Raw genomic sequence first — 14,859 nt, 5'->3', positions numbered from 1 at the left:
CTCGAGTCTGACTGTTTTATTAATTTCTTCAGAAGATTTGTAAATACAAGAGGGCCACCCAAATTTATCTACTTTGACAATGGGACCAATTTTGTGGGTGCCGAGCGGGAGATCAGACAAGCAATTGAAAATTGGAACCAATACCAAAATCAGAGATGAACTCCTGCGGAGAGGGTGCCAGTGGGTGTTTCAGCCACCTCAGGCTTTTCATGCCAGTGGGTTATGGGAAAGGCTGATATGTAGCACTCGAACCGCCCTGAAAGCGATGCTTGGAGAAAGTCTAGTGGGAGAAGATGTACTGGCGGCTGTCCTGACAGAAGTAAGGGCAACCCTTAATTCCAGACCTGTTTGTGCCGTTTCAGACGACCCTAACGACCTTCAACCACAACACCAAACCACCTGTTGTTGCAGAGAACAGTAAGCACCTTGCCGACTGGAACCTTTGTGAAAGAAGATATGCTGTTGAGAAAGAAATGGAGACAGACGCAGATGTTGGCTGACTATTTCTGGAGACGACGGCTGAGGGAGTACGTTCCAGCCCTAGAGGAGAGAAAAAAATGGCACAGACCTCGACGAAACGCGCAAGTTGGAGACCTATTACTTGTAGTGGATCAAGACCTTCCAGCGAAGTGGCATTTGGGCCGTATCGTAAAGGTGATTCACGGAAAGGATGGGCTCGTGCGAACAGTTGAAGTGAAGACCGGATCTTCCTCGTTGTTGTTGCGGCACATATAGAAACTCTGTCTGTTAGAGGAATCAGAGAACCTCTAACGTGATTAAGACTGATTAGGATAAAGTATCGGACACTGACATTGTTATTGCTACTTATTGACCCGAATAATAGGTTTCTTTTTGGGAACTCACGCCTAACTTGTTACTTGGAAATGCTTCACTAAGTTTCGCATGGGGGGGAGTGTTGCGGCTGGGTTCCCTCTTTTCTTGTTTCCCGCCCTTTTAGATCACGTGATGAGTTTTTTTTGTTGTACGAAGTCACTCGATATATCATATTAAAGCAATTCACACGAGGTAACGACGTGTTGTAACGCTTGACAACGTATGTATATCCTTGTTTGTGCGGATTGGTTAGTCTTGTCCGACATATATATATATATATATATATATATATATATATATATTATTATTATTATTATTATTATTATTTGCGAAACAATCTTCCATCTTCACGCAAAAGCGATGGCAAGAAGGAGAAAAACGTGGTTTCATTTACGCATGAGGAGAATATTATTTGCAGCCAAACACAGTTGGACGACATTTCGCATGAGCAGACCATAATTTGTAGGCAGTTGTTTGCAGGTCACGTGGAGGGCTCTTGTCCAATGAAAAGGAAGACAAATTTGCATCGAAAGATAATGCCAATTACGTGTCCTGTCCTTATCCGACAAGGAAAGGATACGTAAGGCAACTATTCGTAAATAAACAAAATAACAAACAAATGTGTATCCCAAACATAACATGTATATCGAACGTTACAAGAAAGAAAAATGAACTTTGAAAAACTGTTAGGTTAACACGTTTTCAAAAGCCACGATGCCGGTCTGTTTTAATCTTCTTTACAATTTATCCATCCGTGCCATATTTTGTATTTTCTGCGTTATTCATTCTCTATTTTAAAATGTTTTGAGCAGTTATTTTCTTGTTTCCCTCAATTTCGCGGCAATTCCCAATGTGTGAATTTGACAAATTTCGTGACACAGTTTCTTAATAACTACATATAACACTGTGAGCCCAGCTAACAACACCTAAAATGCAGCCTCCCCCTACAAAAAAGTCGGGTGCAATTAGAGCCTTCTCACTTCATTCAAAGTCACTAGGGATGTGTTGAGAGTCTCGCCTCGAAAGACGATGAGAAATTCGTGCGTAGCGAATTTGTTTATCTCTTTGATATAAACTCTGAATTTTCTTAATTCACTTTCTTTCCTTTTTTCAGGACGCATTTTTAAAGGAGCTGTGTCACGGCGGTCCAATTCATTTTGTTTAATTTTGCCAATTACTCGCCCTCAATCGCTATGGAATTTAAAATAGGTAAAGAAATTACATATAAGTGACAAAATGAGAGATCCGAGACAAACAAATATGTCTCCTGACCATTACCTTTGAAGTTGCAAGCAGCAGGGATCAACTTTGAAAAACTGTGAGGCTGAACAGTTTTCAAAAAGCCTAATTTCAATCCGTTCCAATCTTCTTCAGTTTTGCCCATCCGTGACATCTGTTGTATTTGTTATGTTATTTTAACCTTCCTTTAAAGTTTTAAGCGGTTATTTCTGTTTCTCTTAATTTAACGGGAATTTTGTAATTTCCTAGTTTGGCTGAATTTCGTGACACAGCTCCTTTAACATGCTCATTTCGCTGTGGACTTGTCAAAGTACGAGTCAGCATAAAAAAGCCTTCTTACAATTCCTTTGTTCAAATAATCGTATTTGTCTGTGATCTGATGATTCTCTCTTGGGGAGCCATAGAAGTTGATAAAACATGGTCCAAACATTGGCAAGAAACCTACGGAGATGAAAGATCAACAACAAGTAGCAGAGATCAAAATTCACCGCTGCATTAACAGGGAATAATTCTGCGTCAAAGTGCATTGTGATTATGATAATTTTGTACACAACCTTTGCTCTGAAAAGCTTATACAAAGGCTTTCGTGATCAGAAACTGTTTGTGTAACTGTTTATGAATCAGCCTATTTACTAAGATAACCGTTTTTCGATTTTGCCTCACGTGTTTATTGCTTACCGTAAAGGATTGTTAGAAAAACAAATTTAATTTTTATTAGTGGACCGACAAGGCCGGCGCTTAGCCGCGCGCGTGCCAGAAACATGATTTTGAAGATGCGAATGGATTGAGAAAAAGTAACACTTTCAGCTTTATTTTGTTTGTGTACTGTGAATATTTATTAAATTATTTAATAAACAACTAACCAAAAATGGAATGAATGAAAGAACGAACGAACTGAATAAACGAACGAACGAACGAACGAGCGAATGAATGAATGAATGAACACTGTGATTTTGTATCAGTTTCACATCCACAAATTGGCTCTTGGTCTGACATATTTCGGAAAATAAATTGAATTTAGTAATGTAGCTGGCCATGATGTCCTGACTGTTCGAACTGACGAAAACAAACAAGACGTCGCTTCCTTTTTTAAATTTAATCAGTCTCACACTGGTTTAAGGCAGGTGCCCTCAACACTTCCCTCCCTTACCGCCCTCTGTGAATATTGAATATTATATTATTTTGAATATTATTCAAAATTCCGCATCAAAGAAAAATATTCCACAACTACTTTATTTTAAACTGGGCTGAGGATTAAACAAAAATATCCTTCCTGGTCACTGGACCCGTTAGGTCATCCGGTGCAATATCAAGACGCCGTTTGTACGAACTATTAATAGCACTAGTAATGAATAAGTAGCTAGTATATGCTGGAAGGAAAAGCCCTATTTAATTTTCACCTTCTCCGAGTCCAGCTCCCGGTCCAGATATAGAAGATAGTGATAGGAACTCAGTACCGATGTACTCATCATTGCCTGGTCCTTGGTCCCTGTAGAAGTAAAACTTAAATAGTTTTAGTTGTTGAAGCGATATCAGTGGCGGATCCAGACCTTCAGAAAAGGGGGGGAGGGGGGGGGGGGGGTGGGAGGAAGCGGTTGTCCAGACTCTGACATGAGGAGGTGGGGCCGTCTAAAAATATTATTTTCCACCCAAAAATAAGGAGGCCCCGGCCCCTCCCCTGGCTCCGCCACTGGATATTAATTGCTTTTAATATAATCCTGCTTCTACAATCGTGCGTATGCAGTATTGTACAGTATCGTGCTATTAAATAAGTCTGGTTCCCATGCCTTTCGAATTTCTCCTGTTGTTAAAGAAAAGGCCACCAAACTGAACAATCTGGCGATTGTGCGGAGAAGTGAATAAAAAAAAGAATATCCCGGACATCTTTGTTGACACGATAACTACGATCGCTATAATATATCGTTAAATAAGTGATTTCATAAAATCACTCTAATGCCTGTATAGTCTGCGAAACAGTCGCCTCTCTTCGCTCCTTGCCGCTGGGAAGTCTGCCCAGGAAGAACGTCTGCGCCTTAGAGAGAAAAGAATTCCATACTGATAACGTAAAATCTGTCTGGAATCTGGTCCAGAGCTCTGATTGGTCGACGTAGTAGCTATATGATATTGTTTTAGGTATTGGTTACAAACAACAGGAAAAAAACAAGCGGCCTCAAAGGTCAAATGTAAACGCAATGAATCTACTACAAAACAGTCAATTTTCTTGGAACATGTTTGGGTTTAGCAGAATTTCGCCCAGTTATTAAAAACGGCGTTCTAAGCCGTTTTGATTTTGCTGAATGATAATATGCAAAAACCATTTATCGTGAACAGCTACATGAAAGCAAATGGTGTAGTCGACTAGAAAAGTATTTTTATTCTTAAAATAAACCACTAAGGAGGAGATCTAGATGTCCAAAGATTTCCTACAAACCACGGTCTACGTTAGACTTTGTTTAAATAGACGATCCTCTGAGTTTTACTGAAGCTCTTTGGCCAAAGAACACAAACCTTTACCATAACAGACCAGGAGAAGCATAAAATCCATCAAATTTTTATTTGGAACCCCATGACCACCGGTTTTATTATCTAAATATTGTTTACGTTATCAGTATGAATTTCCTGTCGCTGAGACGCAGACGTCCCTCATGGCGAAACGTCCCTTGCGGCGAAGAGCGAGACTAAGACGGCTGTTTCATCCCTGTTTTTTTTTTCTTTCAATTTGAGCAATTATCTCTTCTATTGTGTTGAATGATGTCACTGTGATCGCAGCGACAAAATGGGAACAAGCCGGACCATAAAAGGGTAACCTTCATTGTCTCGTGATGGTAATAAGGCCATATTTAAGGGAGTATAACAGAGCAGAGGCAATTGCAAGGGCCTGTAGTTGTTGAGGAAACCATTGCTAAGCTAGGGTAAGGAAATGATTCAACCACTATCGACTCGAGCAAATTTGTCAAATTTAAGATGGTAAAACATTTATGTTTTCACGCCTTGTAACAGGCTTTGGAAATCGAAAAATAAGTGTTAAGGTGCATTTTAAACTGTTTATTGCCGTAGCAGTGAAGGTTTTTTTACCAGTCCATTAATTGTATCTTCAGCCTCTCGCACATAGATGGAAACTGAAATGAACAGAACATCAAGGGAATCATTAACTGCAAGTTACACTAAGCTGTCAGGATACCTAGATGAAATGGCTATATGTAATGATTGATCAAGTAGAAACATCACAACCAAAAGCTATTAATTAAGACGCTGGGATTCCTCAAGCGGAATCTAAAACGATGTCCTACAGTCACGTAGCAGAACTAAGCAAGCAACGCTCTTTTTTCAACCTACGGTTGAAAACTGCTCTTCTGTATAAGAGTGTTACATAGCCAAGAATAGTGCGCAGGTGGAAATGGGTCAGAGAACGACAGCTTGATTCATTGTTTTGTGTTACAATCCTCAAGAAAAAATTAATTTGATTAATATGATGAATAGCTTAGGCTGGAAGGCCTTGCCACCTCATGAACAATTGCCTGTTTCTCTTTGCTTTACACATTTAGAAACAACTTAACAGCGTATTGCGTATCTATATTATAGTGAAATTCCCCTGCTTGCTGGCTAGGCTGTTTATAGTCCAATATTTTTTTGTAAAGATGGTCGTGATCGAGAAACTTACTAGGTAGATGTGTAAGTAGATGTGAGGGAATCCAAGAGCAAACCTGGATTCTGGTTATCACGCCATGAATTCCGAATTCCAGATTCTGGATTCTGGATTCTTTTTCAGTGGAATTTGGATTCAGGGTTCCAATCGTTAGTAGGATTCCGGGTTCCTTGAGCTGTATTTCAGATTCAAAAGCCCACTGCCCGGTTCCTTCTAAAGAGTGTGAAGTTTAACTCAAGATTAAGCCAAATTTTAAGCACGGGATTTTTGTCTTCGAACTTGGAACTCAAGCTTACGAATTCTGCTGAACCTTTACTCTGAGATATAGTCAGGATAACACAAAATGTTACTTTACAATGTAAGCAATGCATAGGAAAGTAAATACAAAATGTGGAACAAAACTTCAATCCTGGATTAGCGCTAATCGGCCTTTCAGGAACAGGGCCCAGGATTCTAGACCCCGCAAGCTAAAATTTCTAGGATTCTGGAATCCGAATTCCCTTACATGGGGCGATTTGGTAATCTTGAAACCACAATGGTACCCGTTGCGGTGAAAGGTCGATTTCGACAATCACAGGGAAAAATGTGAGACTAGTTAACGCTTTCAAGTTTCTGAGAATGACGACTCGATATTCTACCAGTCATGGCTCACCATACATGGTATCCTTAAATCTTCCTTAAACTTTGGGTTGCTTGAATTATACCTTATTTCTGTAGATACCTGAAAAAAAGAAACGAAAGAAAAAAAAAGATAACAAAGTTGGGTAGAGCGAGCTCCCAAGAGGTGCTTGAGATGTCGTAGGTTCTATACCTATCCACGGCATTCTTTCTCAAGCTCTGACTATAACAATAGACAAGTAGTGGAGAATAGGTTAGTCAAAGTTAAACGAAACAACAACAACAAAAAACAACGAGGAAGACGTAATAATGACGATAATGAGTGAAATGATACTGTATTGCCTTCAACGGGGAAGATAATAAAGATAGTGATGATGATGAAGATGATGATGATGACGACTACGACGACGACAAAGACGACGAAGACGACGAAGATGATAATGATGATGATGATGATAATAATGCATGGCGTAAACATTTAATGACGCATATACCGGCGTAATAACTAATTCAACAGGAACATTAGATTAAACATAGTTTCCTTCTCCCATACCTCCTTACCACCGAAACTAAACGTTAGATAGGGATCCACTAAAGCGCGTTCTCCCTCGACATCCACGACTTCAGCTGTGTGCTCCTCCTTCAATTTAAAAAATAATGATAATAATTCGTGGAAGATGTTGCGGTTTAGACAAAAAAGTGACAAAAAGAAAGGACAACACCCTTAATTTTATTACCCTGGGACAAAGGACAAAATGCACGCCGTCGTGTTTTAAACAGAAATTTAAGTTATAGTCATTACATTTGTATCGTTGGAAGCACACACAAATTTCATTGAGCAAATCAAATCAACCTTGAAGACTATTCCATGTTATATTCCTTCTCGCAATTACATACGATGTGTAGGACAGACTGGCGTTAAATTATATACCCTGCAGAGTGGTCATAAACCATTCCCTGTACAGTGGCACATCCCTGCATAGGTCATATAAGGGATTTCATCCCCCCTAACCCCCTGGGTGTCACACAAACGAATTCTCCCAAGCTTTATTTAGAAATAATATTTAAAAAAAAACTTCACAATACTTCAAAAGGTGGTACGATTAAAACGTGGAAAATTAACCTCTTCTTTGGCCCGTGAGAAGAGCTTGGAGATAAAGGACTTGTATCTCATCAAAATTCCAGTATCCACTGTAAAAAATGAATGGAAGTACAAGCAATCAAATATTCATCCCCTCAGTGTACGTATTTTTTGGCTGTCGGTTCAAAACCCGGTCGGACCAACACTCAGGGATATTAAACAACTGAAGAGAAAGTGCAGAGGCTTTGTAAAGTAGTTCCTGGTGCAGTGGTTTATTATTCATGGGAAAAGGGACTGTTAAGGGCCCTCGTAGTGGCGTCGAGCGCTGTTGCGGTGACGCTGCCAATAATTGGAGTGTTTTCTATATATTTTGGAGTATTTTGCCCGATATAAATAGCAGCGATAATCTTGGAAAACGTTATATTTACATAATCTACATAAACTAAAAAGAATAAAGATATCAATCCCGTTTTATGGGTTTAGGAATTGTTTTTAAGTCTCCTCTCCTTCTACTGGTAAATGACGATCTACGTAAGAACTTATTCTCCTGAGATTTATAACCAAGCAATTTTAGAAAACATTGAGTCATACGTACTTTGAGGAAGATCGTTTACTTGGTAAACCTTCAAAACAAGCAGTTTGCGCTGACGTTGTGCTCCCACTGGCACTAAACAATTCCTAATGAGAGAGAAAACACGTTCCGGTAGCTGGTGCTTGTAAAGGTAACCAAATACAATTAACATTAAATTCCGGCGTGTGCATTTAAGCAATAGAAAACTTTTTCTGTGTTTGCATAGCCTGATATAAACACGAGAGGGGTTGGGAGAATTCGAGACAGTTATGCAAAACCGAGACGAAGTCGAGGGTTTGCATAATTGTCGAGAATTCTCACAACCCCTCAAGTGTTTATATCAGGCTATGCAAACACCGGAAAAAAGTTTTCTACTGCTTTTATAAAATAACTTTCCTGAGAAAAAACGCAAAACTCTTTGTTGACACAGCTTGTTTGAAAAGATTTTCCAAGCTTAAGACGACGAAGGAACGAGTAAATAAAGTAAACTTGTCGAGTTTTGATTGCTAAAACTTTTTCAAATTCGTGCTTGCGTGATTAGCGCGAAAAGCAAAAGATCTCACGTCACAACCATGTTTACCTACTCTCATGCAAACACTCCTCTCAGCCAATCAGAGTGGGCGTACTATCTTAGTTATTTCATAAAATTGAATTCTAGGGCCTTCCGGGCAAGGACGGAAAATGACTAGCACAATGCTTGCAATAATTTATGGTAACTTCTAACTTTAAAGTTGCCTTTATCCATTACCGCTGGAAACCCTTCATGCCGTTCGAACGTGTACTGTAAACTACAAAAGCGGTCAAAAGACCATAGTCACGTGACATCTTCAGGTTTGCCTTTTGCCGGTTACCATAAAACACCTGATGTTAAAGATGTGGTTGATTCTATTCCTTTAAACAGTAACAATTTAAGTCAAGACTTAACGAGTCCGAATCCTACAACTAAGTCACATGATATAAGCAAGTGACATCAAGGTGTAACGCGTAACGCAACACTAAATGTCTGTAACTTTTCTTCCCCTCCCGATTTTCAGGGGAGGCTGAAGTTCGAATACATCTTAACTAAAAAGCATCCTCAGCTCAAAGATCATAGTTCTCCGAAGTGTTCTTGTTATACATTAGTCTTATTTCATTTCGGTGTCTCAAATCTCCAGGGGAGAAAACTAGTTATTAGTCGCTTTAGAGTCTTGCAATTACCCGTAAGGCCACCACTCGCACAAGGCCTTCAGGGCTGGGGTATGTCTGCTTGATACGCCCAACATTCCACTGTCGCCTCACTGGACCGGGATCAATAACTACGACAACATCTCCAACACGCAAATTGTCATTACCGAATTGCCATTTCTGTCTTGATCCAATCTGTGGTACAATGCAAGTATTCTTTCATTCATCGGTTCCACTCATGTCTTGTGAGCTCTGAGACTCTTCTCCAGCACTTTTTTTGGGTTAAATGGCTCCGTCTCGACGATTTCCCTTACAAAATCGCCCCCCATCTGTCCTATCAGAAAACAGTTTGGAGTTCAGAAGCGGTCATCGTTAGGGTCATCACTCTTCGTCATTAACTTTTGCATCACCTAGTACTGAAAAAATAGCTCGCTTTGCTGGCTGTCCTTTGCTGGCTGTAGTCCTGTTCAAGGACTACACCGAAATGTGGAGTAGTAGGTGGATTCCACTTCCATCACACACCCTTATTGGGGGTCAACCGTTATATCGTGTCTTGGTCCATAGCAGAGACCACATGTTTCAGTTTCCTCTATGCGTTTTCAAAGATCGTTCACTTATCACTTAACATTTACTGCGGCAATCCTCTCCGCCCAGTCATTCTGATAAATGCGTTACGAAATGCATCCGGCAGTGTCCAAAGACGATGCCATCTCTAAATGGCAATAATGGGTCTTCAAACAGAAGAAAAAACACAAATAGCGCTTAGATCGCAATTTCCACGTCCTTGTTTGTTTAAGAAAGGTCCTCCGAGTCAACTGCACAGCTCTCCAAAGTTCTGGAGGATCGCTGCAGTCTAATCTTCTGTAACGGCACCATTTGCTGGTGAGCCGGCTTTGATCTAAATCATCTCTCACCCTCAAAGCATTCTCTCATGACTCATTTCTCTTGTTCACGAACATGAATCACTAAGATCACTAAGTATTTCTTCCTCATATTGTTAATTGTATGGTTGATCCCCATCTCATAACCCTCTAGTTCGTGGTAGTACTTAACGATCAGTCGCGTGACGTGAATTCCTCTTAGGCAGTATGATTGGACATTTTATATCATATGGGAGATCGTCCGCATGTCGTAGTCTGGTGTTGGACCTCAAAATGTCGTTCACTAGAACTGGATTGAACGGTGCCAATGTACTTCCTTTTAGGATTTCCTTGTTCCTTCTCAATGGCTTTCTCTCTACTGAGTACTTCGTGAATGATAAATTCTTCATTGTTTTGATTAGCTGTGCGATTTTCATACAATTGTAGGAAACCACCCAAGCTGTCACGCAAACTAAGAAAACCCAATCTCTAGTTCTCCTCTCGTTTTGACTCGACACCATTTTGAGTTTTTTGAGGGGTCCAGTCGCCGCACCTCTTCAACACTTGCAGTTTCTCCACTTCCTTCAGCTATTTGGTAACTGGTAGCCTCCTTTGTTCCTGTTTCCTTTGTTCCTTGAAGCTCAAGGTTCTATTTTTATGTTGGTCAAACTTGCAATCTGGCCTTTCACCATAACTCAGCGCGTTCTAATTCTTCTACTGTAAGACCAATTTTCCCAAGGTCGGCGGGGTTAACATTTGAAGGAACATAGCGCCAGTGATTAGGAGCAGGGAACTCATGAATTTCTCCAACATTATGGGCTATGAACGCGACTTATACTCTCTACTCAGTTTTCGACTTACTATCTAGGATTCATTTGTAATTTTCAAGTATTGTAAAGTTTTTGTAAACAATTGCGTAAATCAGCCTTTGGCTGCGATGCAGTTTTAATAAACTATCTATCTATCATCTATCTATCTCTACTCTGACCTTGGATCCAGTACCCCACATTCATACTGTCCACCCAACAGGTCACTCTATTGGTAGGTATCTTGAGTTCAGAGCAATCTTGTCTTGTTAATCGTAATCCGATGAGTGCACTCTTAAGCTCTAACCTGGGGATGCTCACTGCTTTCCATAGTGCAAGCCTAGACTTCGACATAATCAATCGAGTAGCAATGCTGCCACCCTCATATACGTGACGTGCGTAAACTGCAGCTGCGTAAGCGTCCTCTGAGGCGTTGCTGAATGTATGAATGCTCAGCTCTTCCACCTTAGTACTAGGTCTCTCAAAAATCCTGGGATTTTTACAAGTTCAAAGTCTTCCAGTTCTCGAAACCACTTTGCTTATTCTGGCTGATGATTTTTCAGCAACTTTTCATCCCAATCCTGGGCCTCCAGTCCGGCCTTTTGTAGTAACAAATTGGACCTGATTACATAAATGAATAAGAAGCCTAACGGGTCGCAAACTATTGCTCTTCGTTTAAAAACATTCCTCCTGGTGAATTCGAATCCATCTTACTGTAATGAGTGTCTAAAGGAAAAGTCGTTATCTGTGGCGGCCCACAGGACACCTAGGGTGTTGGTTGTTGGCCATTTTCTCTTCTCTAAGTCTATCTCAGCGCCCGATCTCCTTCTGCAACGCAAACAATTACATCCGCTTCATTTGAGATCCATTTGCGGATGTGAAAACTAGCCAAGTCACCCAATTCTTTCTTGTTTCTTTCACCCGATCCACCGTAAGTCCATGTAACAGTGTTCTACAACTGCATTAGCTGCCAATGGGTAAGTCTCCTTGTGAAGTCTAGCATGATGTTGCCAAGCAAACTGGACACAAAATGGGCAGTAACATGCACCCTCCAAAAAATGAACCTCTTAAACTCATAAACCTTTGATGTATCCTCGCTGCCCAAGTTCCCGTACACGAAGATATGAAGGGGCCTGTCCACTGGTCTGATAAGTATGTGGTGATACATTTGACTGACATCGCGAACTAAGGCAACTGCCTCCTTTCTAAACTTACCTAAGACGCCAAAAATGTCACTTTGCTACTTTCGATCCGGTAATGATTCACTGTTCACTGATTCACTATCCGTTTTGTTGAGCTGAGCCGTCGAAAACAACCTGAACTTTGATTGTGGACTTCTGTGGCCTTACCACATGGAAATGTGGGAGGAACAATTCTGATGGTGGTTTGGCTTATTTTCTGGGACTTTTCGGATATATCTTTACTTAAGTAGCCTTCAACTACTGATTGGTAAGCCTGTGCCAGCTTCTCATCTTGCATAATCCTCTTATCGACTGTGTGAAGATACTTCTCTGTCGGTTTGGCGGTAATTCTGGTCTTTCATGTTTCCAAGGCACAACTTCATACCTCTCACCATCAAACCTGGTTGACTCGTTCACTTTATCAAAGGCTAGTTTCTCTTCGGGAAAGTAGTTGCTCCACCTGCAGTGTGATCCCAATAGCCTCATGGCTTCAAAATTGTTTCAGCAGATACTTCAGATCTCCGTCACTACACTCCGATTGCTGCATGGGATAGGTGTTTAGGCAACCAGTGTTACTTGCTCCATGTCCCTCACACGTACGCTTACCAATGGTACCAATTGCTGTCCACTCCAACGGACACAGTCTGGCACTAGGTTGATTGTCGCCTCCACGAGCCTCTTTGATAGGAAACAACAAGATGTAATAATCTGAACCAATAGGAACATCGATTTTACTCCTTTCTCCAAGTTTGGGAAAAGTAATGTGCCTGAAATGTTTCCACTGGTCTTTGATTTGCAGCCAGTTGGTGGGTTTCATCCCACCACAGATGATATTTGATGTCTTCGCTACAATGATTGTGTCCACCTGACCACCCAGACTGTCCAAAACCTCCATGGTTGCTGACATTAACCTGGCCGTCTGACCATAAGCGACATTGCTAATTACTATTTCCTTCCTACCCTTCAACGCCATTAATTTCCTCTACCACATCCTCATTAACATACGACGTACAACTGTACCACTGCCCTCGTCCAAGAAACGATTAACTTGCAAACGTCTGTCCCCATGTTTGAAAATGACTGGAACAGTACGCAAGGCAATACTCCCCTGTGCATATTCTTGTAGTGTTTCGTACGTACTAGACTTAAATTGTTTTTCTCTGTCACAGATGTAGCAGCCTCCCCCTCCATGGACCCAGGAACTACATGAAGTAACCGGTGGTGTAGGTCCTTGCAGCAGTCAATTCCACACTCTCTGCTCCAGGCATCTAAGTCACTAAGGAGTCCTTTCCCCGAGCAACAGTAACACGGTCTAAGTTTCTTCGCCGCCACCCACTTCTTTTTATGTCCCAATCCACTTGAACGCATCACATTTCCAAATTGTGTGTTTTTGGGTGTACACTTTACAGGGACGAACACGTGTCTCGTCTGCGGTACCGAATTAAAAGAAGGCTTGCTTGAGCTCTTCCCTTATGCATTTCCAACACTGGAAGAAACATGCTTAATATCTGATGCTTGCACCTGGTACTCAGCCTTCTCAAGAACCGAGTGACGCAGCTCGTCAAAAGCATCCATACTTCCCCTCTCTTTAATCCATCGGTAGTACTGGCTAAGTAAAGAGCTTGTGGACGTTTTCCCAGCACAATTGCATACGATGTTCCCCCTTCCAGGTCAGCAAACTTCTTACTTTCCTTTAAAGAAACCACAGTCCTCTCCACTTTGTCAGCAAATATTTCTAGCTCTCTTGAATTATCAGCGTTTATTGGCCTCATCTTTCGTAGCCCATCGAAATGGGCCTGAACCTGTCGCCTGCTTCCCCCACACTTTCGATTCAACCTTGTCTTAAGCCTCTTCGTAGGCATGATCCCAGTAACTTAATCCTTTCACCCTTTCGGGCGCCGTTTCTTCTGAGCCGCAACAGGTCAAAATGAGCTGAAAAATTCGTTTCATCGACACAACTGCAGAAAAACGCTGCCCACCACGACTAATATTCTTCCTTGTCGCCCGAAATCCTAGCAATTCGAAGCCTCTGAAGCTGTTTATTTGCATCGACCACTTTACCATCCTTGGCATGTGCGCTCTCAAGTGTACCGCTCTTGCTCGAGTTGTAACATTCTCTTTGTTTTCCGTGCTGTTACCTTGCGATAAGAAAAGCCGAGCTTCCTTTGTCTCGTTATCCACGCGATCTATCATTTTATCCGATTCTTCACCTGTTTAAGCTGCCAGCGATGCTTTCTTATTTTCTCCGTACAAAGTTAAAGGGAGTCCAACAGCTCCAATAATTCGTGCCGTCGCTTGTCGATGTCTTGTTTTTCCGTGATATTTTCCTTGTTTGGCGTTTTCGTCGATAATTCCACACCGCCATTTCGTTCCGAAGCTTCGTAATACTTGTCTTCCATGTTCTTTTTTCTTTCTTCAACTCTTCTATTTTTCCCTCCAAAATTCCTCTTGTTTTCTCTGTAGACTTCCCGCCAAATGTTTCCAAGTTCGAACGAGTCCTTTGCAAATTCCACAACACTGGTTCTGATTACAATCCAATTATCACATCAATGCGAATATCCGGTCTCCGAAGGACCAAAATGTTAATTCTATTGCGTTAAACAGTGACAGCGAAAGCTAAAAACTCGAAGAGCCTCGAGTTAAGTAACAAAGTCAGAATTCGGCGAGTTCGAGTCCTACAACCAAGTCACACGATATAATCACGTGATATCGTGGCGTAACGGGTAACGCAACTTTAAATATCTGTAACAGAATTCTAATTTTGCAAATTACAATAAATTGGAAACTTTTGTTCTTGGGCCATCGTAGTTTGATCAAAATAAAACACAAAAAGCGGTGATAAACATTGTGAGCTTTCGT

This window comes from Porites lutea, chromosome 4 (genome assembly GCF_958299795.1).
Source record: "Porites lutea chromosome 4, jaPorLute2.1, whole genome shotgun sequence".
NCBI lineage: Eukaryota > Metazoa > Cnidaria > Anthozoa > Scleractinia > Poritidae > Porites > Porites lutea.
Note: the sequence above shows the minus strand (reverse complement) of the source record.